The sequence below is a fragment of the Lolium rigidum genome, chromosome 1, assembly GCF_022539505.1.
Source record: "Lolium rigidum isolate FL_2022 chromosome 1, APGP_CSIRO_Lrig_0.1, whole genome shotgun sequence".
Taxonomy (NCBI): Eukaryota; Viridiplantae; Streptophyta; class Magnoliopsida; order Poales; family Poaceae; genus Lolium; species Lolium rigidum.
In genome coordinates this window covers 330,627,998-330,637,446 of record NC_061508.1, presented here as the reverse complement: position 1 = coordinate 330,637,446, position 9,449 = coordinate 330,627,998, and positions in this window count along the sequence as shown.

Sequence of the window (9,449 nt, the reverse complement as noted above, 5' to 3'; positions counted from 1 at the left end):
TATGATCTTACCTGCAAGTTGTATACACGTATTGCTGTCCGGAACCCGAGGCCCCAAAGTGACATAAATTGGGACAACCGAAGGGGATGGCGGTGATATGAGGATCACATGTGTTCACGGAGTGTTAATGCTTTGCTCCGGTGCTCTATTAAAAGGAGTGCCTTAATTTCCGATAGATTTCCTAGAGGCCCGGCTGCCACCGGCTGGTAGGACAAAAGATGTTGTGCAAGTTTCTCATTGCGAGCACGTACGACTATATATGGAACACATGCCTATTGATTGATTAGTACATGGATACCGTTTTATTATTATCTGCAAATGCCCAGCCTTGATTGTTACATGAGTTTCTCTCATCCATGCAACGCCCGTTCATCCATCCCTGTGCCTACAGTACTTTAATCCTGCTGTTTACTATAATCACTACTGCTGTCTTTGTTACTCTGCCGCTGTTATTTCATCATCAGCTATCGCTATAAAACTGTTAGTATCGATAAACTCTTGCGAGCAAGTCTGTTTCCAGGTGCAGCTGAATTGACAACTCCGCTGTTAAGGCTTTCAAGTATTCTTTGTCTCCCCTTGTGTCGAATCAATAAATTGGGTTTTACTTCCCTCGAAGACTGTTGCGATCCCCTATACTTGTGGGTTATCAATGACAACGTTGTTGACGATGGGGACGACGGGTCGAAGTAGACGGCGTTGAAGACGACGGTAGGCAGCACCGCCCGACTTGGACGGAAGGCGACCCGTGATGAAGAGCTTGAGCAGTCGCGCAGAGCGCTTCCCAAAAACCTAATTCGCCCTCTCCCGTACAGGATAGCAAGGACGAGCGGTTCCGGAGACCTGCTCTCCCGTTCGCCGATGTACGTCGGCTCACAGGATGGAGTAGGCTACGATGGCGGCGCAAGCAGAGAGAGATGGAAACTCTAACTCGTGTATTGGATGTGTTTCTGCGGTAGCCGGGCAGGAGATTATATAGGCTCGGGAAACCCTAGGCAACGTGGGCCACGCCCACGTCGCACGAACGTTTCGAGTCGGTTACAGATAGCCCACGATCCGGGAGCGACCCGAACCGACTAACTGCGACGCGTCCGTGTAGGACTCTGTTCGTTTTCCTGAGCTGCAAAAAGTAAGGAAAGTCTCGGCTCGAGGCTCAATCCACTCACCACGAGCGCGGCGCGCGTCATGACGTGTCGTGTCGAGTCGAGTCGAGACGAGACGAGCGAGCTAGGAGGAGGAGGAGCGCACGTGTAGCACTCCTATTCTCACTCACTTACTAGTGGTGGAACAACCCACCTTATAAGGTGGTCTAACTTCCTCCCAACTTTCCATGTGGGACTAAACTTCCCACCTCTTGCCACGCGGGCTCAAACTCACAAGGCTGCCACTAAGTGGGCTTTGAGATTTATAGGGAAAATCTGAAATCTAGTATGGGCCACCAAATGTGGGCCCAATATTTCAACAGGAACCAACCGCCACGGGAACCTCCAGGACGGGCGTGCGCGAAGCCGGCGACATGACGCCACCATTAGTGTCAGAGCGTCAATCCTTGACATCGGGCGGGGAAAGGCAACATATATTAGGCCGCTGGACGCACCGCCGAGCAAAATGGACCACCTCCCAAATTCTATCCACGGACCAACCTAAACGGACATAATGGGTCGCGGTTTTGAATCAACCTGCTAAGAGCATCTTCAGTCGCGTCCCCCAAACCGATTTGGGGCGCGCCGGACAAAAAAAACGCTTCCAGCCACGTCCCACAAAGCCCTTTTTTGTACGGTGCGGCCCGATACGGTGTCCGGCGCTCCGAGCCCGTCCCCGTCCCACAGGGGACGCACGGGGCACGCCGAACACAACGAAAAGCGAGGCGAAGCGACGCGGGACCGACCCGTCAGCGACTCATTCAAGTTTGGACCTAACCGTCGCCTACCTCGCGGCGGAAGTTATTCGCACGCAGTGACACACGATGACATGTTTTCCTTAATGGCGACGGAGGGGCAGGCGAGACATCTCGTCGGTGTTGCGCAGCCTCCACGCGTCGCCGGCCTTCGCACGCCACCGCCCGTTCCCGCACTATCTTCCCGCCTCTTCTCGCCTCTTCCCGCGCTTTCTTCCTGATGCCGGCGTCTATAAAAGGCCCTCCCGGCTCAATGGCAGCCACCACAGCCGCCGGCACCCCTTTCTCCGCCACAAGCACAACCCTCGTCGCTCCACCGCCGTCTCCTCCACCACCAGTGCGCAATGAAGAGCCACCCCGGCAATGGCCAGTTCCCTCCACCACCGTCTCCTCCACCTCCACCACCGGAATCGCAGCTCGACATCGACGCCGCCGCCCGGGAAGAGCGGCGGCGAGGGATGCAGCTCTGGCGTGAACATCGTCAGCAGCGGCAGGAGGCACTCGAGCAGCAGGCCCGCCAACAGCGTGAGGCGGCGCACGCGACGGATGTAGCGGCGTTCTACGCCTCTGGCCCCACAGCTGACGAGACCGCGGCGGCAGCAGCGTGGCACGAGGAGGCGCTGGCGGACACCGTTGCGGCGTTCGACGCCTCGACGACAGAAGAGGCGCGGCGGCGCCGGACGGAGGAGATGAGCCGGCGGTGCGATGGTGAGCACCGGCGCCAGCGCGAGGAGCGGGAGGTGTTGTACCGTGAACGGCGGGAGGCGATCGAGCGCCGGCGGCGGGACTCAATCGAGCGCCAGCAGCTGCTGGCGGCGGAGGAGCGTCAGCAGCGGGAGGCGGCGTTGGCGGCAACGGAGGCGGCCTGGGGGAGGCGGGCGGACGAGTTGGCGGTGGAGGCCGACGCGTTGGCGGCGGCGATGATGGAGGCGCCAACGGATGAGGAGGAGGCACCAATGGAGGAGGAGGAGGCCGAGGCGGAGGAGGAGGAGACCGAGGTGGAGGCCGACAACGACGACGATGAGTTCGAGTGGTCCGACAACGACGGGCCGCACCCGGACGAGACGGCCGATCAACAACGCACGCTCGTCGAGTTCTTCAAGTCGCAGAAGAAGCTCCAGGACGGCGCCCGTGCCCGCGAAGAGGAGCAGATTCGTCGCGCCGTCGAGCTCTCCCTCCAGGCGGCGCAGCAGGGGAGGGCATACGTTGACGCGCTGCTGGAGCAGCGGCGTCTGGCCACCTCCCTACACACGGAAAGGCGGCGCGCGCAGCAAGAGCTACGGCGGAGGGGAGGCGATGATAACCCACAAGTATAGGGGATCGCAACAGTCTTCGAGGGAAGTAAAACCAAAATTTATTGATTCGACACAAGGGGAGGTAAAGAATACTTATAAGCCTTAACAACTGAGTTGTCAATTCAGCTGCACCTGAAAAGCACTAGTAACTGTGGGTGATGTGAAAGCAGGAGTAATATGAGAGCGAGTAATAACAGTAACACGACAGCGAGTAAGCAGTAATATGAGAGCAATGGCACCAGAAAATAGTTGATACTACTTCCAATGTCATGTAGAATGAGTATATGATGATGAGAGATGGACCGGGTTTCCCAGCTATCTACACTAGTGGTAACTCTCCAATAACAAGTGTTGGGTGAACAAATTACAGTTGGGCAATTGATAGGATTGAAATAGCATTAAGACAGAACATCAAGATCATTAATCATGTAGGCATGTTTTCCATATATAGTCATACGTGCTCGCAATGAGAAACTTGTACAACATCTTTTGTCCTACCAGCCGGTGGCAGCCGGGCCTCTAGGGAATCTACTGAAAATTAAGGCACTCCTTTTAATAGAGCACCGGAGCAAAGCATTAACACTCCGTGAAAACATGTGATCCTCATATCTAAGCCTTCCCCTCCAGTTGTCCCAATTTCTGTCACTTTGGGGCCTTTGGTTCCGGACATAGACATGTGCATACAACTTGTAGATACAATCTAAGCGATAAGTATAGAGATTAAATCTAAGATCATGCCACTCGGGCCCTAGTGACAAGCATTAAGCATAACAAGATTGCAGCAACAATAACTTCATAAACTTTGTAGATAGAAAATCATAATGTAACAATCCATCGGATCCCGACAAACACAACACCGATTACATCAGATGAATCTCAATCATGTAAGGCAGCTCATGAGATCATTGTATTGAAGTACATGGGGGAGAGAATACCAACTAGCTACAGCTAGAACCCGTAGTCCATGGGGGAACTACTCACGGAGCATGATGGAGGCGGTGGCGTTGATGGAGATGGCTTCCGGGGCACTTCCCGTCCCGGCGAGGTGCCGGAACAGAGACTTCTGTCCCCCCGAATTGGAGTTTCGCGATGGTGGCGGCGCCCCTGGAGTCTTTCTGGAGTTTCGTCAATTGGTCTCGCGTTTTTAGGTCGAAAGGGCTTATATAGGCGAAGAGACGGAGTCGGAGGGTGCCTGGGCCCCCCTCACAGTAGGCCGGCGCGGCCAGGCCTGGGGCCGCGCCGCCATGTTGTGTGGTGGCCCCCTGGCCCTCCTCCGACTCTCCTTCGGTGTTCTGGATGCTTCCGGGAAAAATAAGATGTTGGGTCTTCATTTCGTCGAATTCCGAGAATATTGCCCGAACAGCCTTTTCTGGAACCAAAAACAACGAGAAAACAAAGAATCGGCCCTTCGGCATCTCGTTAATAGGTTAGTTCCGGAAAATGCATAAAAACATTATAAAGTGCAAGCAAAACATGTAAGTATTGTCATAAAACAAGCATGGAACATCAGAAATTATAGATACGTTGGAGACGTATCAGGCGACGACGGGGCGAGGCCTTCAAACGCACTGCCAGGCGGTCAGTAGGCTAGGTTTAGATGAAATCTAGCCGTTTCCATTCAAACTTTGTAATATATAATTAAATTTGAATGAAAACCTTTATTTTCATGCACCAATATACATTTGGGGGCGTCGTTTGGGGGACACGACTGGGGAGCGACGTCCCCCAAAGGCGGCACGAATAAAACACGTCCCCCAAACGCTTAATCCGGCGTGGTTTGAGGACGGTTTGGGGGACGCGACTGGAGATGCTCTAAACATGCCCTGACATGCCCTCACGTACAGTATCATTAGGGCATCTCCAACGGGGCGACGGAAACGGACGTTTTTCGTCCATTTGCGTCTGCGCGGACAAAAAACGCGCTCCAGCGGCTAGACGCAAAACGTCCGCAGCGTCCATCCTAACTTGGACCAAATATGCGCCAAGAATGCGTCATCCGCGCGTCCGTTTGGTCTGCATGCAGCCCTCTCTCTTCTCCTTTAATCACGCATGCGTTTATTCCTAGCCACACAAACAGAATCTTTCCCTCTCTCTCCTCTCTAATCATGCATGCGGTCAAATAAATACGTCACTGCCGCTGCAGAAGGGGCAGACGCATGCGGACATGCGGACGTTTTTTGTGTCCGTGCCCAACACAAACGGACATAAATATGCGTCGGCTGGCTGGAGATAACCTTATTCCAATTCTAAGCAAATACACAAGCGAGTACAACAGGAAAGGAAGAGTAAGAGGGAGAGAGTGATGCATCCGGCGCTGACGTGTGTGGGCGTGTCTGTGTGTACCCGCAAGAAAGAGGCTAGATTTGGATGCGATTTCTTTCCCCCCAAGTCGCTCTGGCTGATCTTATAATTATTTTTGAGATAAGGGCATCTCCAGCCTGCGCGACGCATTTTAATATCCGCGAGTGTCCGTTTACGTCGCGCTGCGGACGCTAAAATGAACGTTTTTGTCCGCGCGTCCATTTACGTCTGGGGTCTGCTCCAGCGGGGCGACGTATTTTTTTATATTTTTTTCCCTTTTCTCAATTAAACATAGTTTCAAAATATTACATTACATTTTGAAACATGATTTTACACAAACTAACACATAGTTAGGAACATGGTTTACACAAACTAACACATAGTTCGAACCATGGTCGACACAAATATAAAAAAATTAAAAATAGAAGCCAGTTGTGTTGATTTCCGTATGTTCGCTGCCAAGAAAGAACATTCGAGGGCACACCCAATCACCCAAACTGGAAAATCCAGCGGGAGGAGATGGTGCCCTTGTTGGTTCTACCGATAAGGCGAACAGACGTAAACCTCGACTCATCGGCTTCGTCCGGCCCGTAGCCGGATTCGGCCGCAAAGAAAGAACACTCGACGTTCTAGCTATCGGTGTCGGAGCCGGAGTCGTCGGTGTTTTAGTGCCTGCGGCAGGCTGTGTCGTCGAACACCTTGACGATCATCTCGACGTTTCCCTCGTAGAGGAAGGTGAGCTGGCAGCCGGGCTCGAGCGCGAGATCGCGGGCGAACTTGTCCCACCCCGTGTGCAGGTACATCTTGCCCTGCCCGTCGAACAGGACCTCCACGGTCCAGACGGCGGATGCGGTCCGGCCTCCCGTAGCTGCAAGTGCGCCGGCTCGACGCCGTCGACGAACTCGGCCGAACTTGTCCGGCAGCCGCTTGATGGCGAGTGGGTCATCGTCGATGCGAGGAGGAACTCGAGCAGCCGCTCCTCCTGCGAGGACGAGGAGGCCGCAGGCGACGGCGAGCATGGGGCCGTAGCTGCTCCACCACGGCGGCCCTCGCCCGGCCACGGGGCGCCCGTGGCCGCGGCCTCGACCGCCTCGCCGGCCACCGGGCCCGGCCATGGACTTCCTCGCGGGCTTGGCTGCGTCGCAGGAACACCTAGGCGGCGCTACGGTCGAGCTTTGTGGCGGCTAGGGTTTCTTTGGAGGTGTGGATGAGGAAGAAGAACGCGCGCCCCATTTATATAGGCCGGCGGCATGCGGTGGCCGCGGGACGCGTGGCGTCGCCATTAACCTGGTTGGCGGAGGTGGGCGGCCGCTCGGCAGCCGAGGCATCGTTGCCATTAACGTGGCGCAGAGTGCCGAAGCGACGTGCAGTCGCTAGCGCGTTTGATAAGACGCATCGATGCAGGGTCGCTGCCAGGCAGGCCAGCCGAAACGTCCGCCAGACACGAGCGGACGTTTCCGGGCGTCCGCAGAGACGCATCCGAGGCGCATATTTGGGTCAGGTTTGCGTCTCCGCGGACGGCCCGATCACGTTGCGTCGTCCCGCTGGAACAGGCCCCAGACGCATTTCCGATCACGGCGGACGAAAACGGTCGCTCAGCGTTCGTTTGCGTCGCGGGGCTGGAGATGCCCTAACCTAAAGTATCGTTTTCGTCCGCTCAGCGTTCGTCTGCGTCGCGGGGCTGGAGATGCCCTAACCTAAAGTATCGTATTATGAAGTGCTCAAGATAGAGAGAACCTGGTCGGGACTCGGGACGAGAACCAGTCCTGTCAACTCGCTCCAACTGCTTTCAAAAAAAAAAAAAAAACTCGCTCCAACAGTGCTACGATCCGTAGGCCATTTCGTGTCGTGTCGTGGCAGCCAGACATGTGCATATACTACAGTAGTGCAGTGTGCTGTGTGCAGCGTCTCCGACTTGGTCAGAGAGAACTTTTGCCAAGCGTTCGTGGTGTAGACCAAGACCGGGGAATCGACCGCGAAAATGATAGCCCGGTCGCCACCAAATAAGAAAGAACGAAAAAAGAGCGCACGACGACGGAGGCGGCCATGAGCCCACGACGGAGGCGTGTCCACCGTCTGCTCGTCGACAGGCGCGCGGCTGGCTTTCACATGATAGCGCCTGCAGTTCCCACGACCCATTTTGGAGAGGGACACTTTGATTCCTAGATATTTTGTACTAGCAAATATGACGGTTTGTGTATGAGTGGATTTCAGGAAACCACAACCATTTTTTGTGAAAATTCCACAAATCATTCATAGTAGTACAAAGGAGGAATGCCTTTATTGATTTTTTGTAACCGCATAACCAAAACTTTTGGGTTATTGAGTGCCGAAATTCATTTGCATCCACAAATAATACAGGCCGTCCCGCTAAGTGTCCACCATTAAATCGGGGTTGTCCACAATGTCACCAGATGAATTTTCCCTCTCTGGTTTTTTTTTTTTTTTGACAAATCAACCCGCAGCTCCGAGCTTCTCCACTTATGATGAAAGGACATATCGCTTTGTTGCTGACCTTCCCGATATTTACAGGAAATACGCCCACGTGATGATTTACCCTATTGTACAGAATATTGCAATAAAAGTCATCACCCGGCGTACAAAAAAAACTATATAACCAAATTATCACAACATTTTAAAGTAATGCTACAATGAGTGTGGTTAAACGACATTTTTCGTGTGGATTGCTTTGCAACAAACTTCTCCAACGATGTTAACATACATCACAAACGAGTGCAACAGAAGAAAAATGTTTTTGCAGACATAAGAAAGGGGTTAAGCAACCTGGAACAAAATTCACTAGTTATTTCAAATAAGTGGACATACAAAATTTTAAAATTAGATTATGGAGCGGAGTGGAAAATACGATAGGAAGGTGCAAGCCACAAAAACTCTCTCTTCTTTAATTCCCCCACCTCCACTCAGCTAAGTGTATGTATAAATTGTGGAGATCACGTTCTACATGTTACTGATTTTGATTTTCGTGTGTCTCATGAGAGAGAAATTGCCATTTTTCCTACTTTAAAATGCTTTGGAAGATAGAAATATACTTTTTTTGTGGATAAATTTTAAAGCTAAACATGCACTTATTTGTTAACTACATATAGTTGTTTGTTTGCTCAACTATAACTTAGCTCGGTTGGCACATGGAAAAAATAGTGCGAGCTTCAATGAGACCGGAAGAAGGCGGCTAAATTGACTTTCCTTGTTAATAAGATTTTGATTTACGTGTCGTTTTACTTTTTCCCTTCAGAACAACTATAAGACTATTGCTTAAACAAGATACCCAATATTTCAACAAAATAATACAAACACGAACAAGAACAAAGAACCCTGACTAAAACAAAAGGTTAAATCGCGGTGTCCTTTGACTGAATTGTTGTCTCTAGCTCCGTCCTTCCAAAAAATTCTAAACCTTGTCCAAAATACTTGATAGACAACCCGTTTGAGGTGACTTTTATTGAGTCTTAATTGGAGTAAAATAAATGCCGAGTTTTGAATTCGACCACTAAAAATTGAGGGTTTAACTTTGTCTTTTTACAACTATTATGGTTAAAGGACCTTCAAGTTCATATGAACTTAACATTTTTGTTTTGTTTTACCTAAGCTTGGTAGGCTTGTACTCTAGAAACATCTGCAAGTTATTTCCCCGACTCCACAATCCAAGTACTGTACCAATTTAATGTTAAATTTATGAATATTATGGAAATAAAGATACATATAAGAGCATATCCAAAATCCATTGTAACAAGAGAGTTCGTTAAACATCCTAAATTAAATTCAAAGCTTATGACAAATACAACGTTAGTTTAGCCCCAAAATGCATTTGCTTATAAAAATTATAATGATATGACCAATATGTTCATGAATATACATGAGATGTATATATTGTTATTTTTTAAAAAAACTATACCTATTAATAGTATTCAAGATCCGACTTATATAATTCGATAAAATAG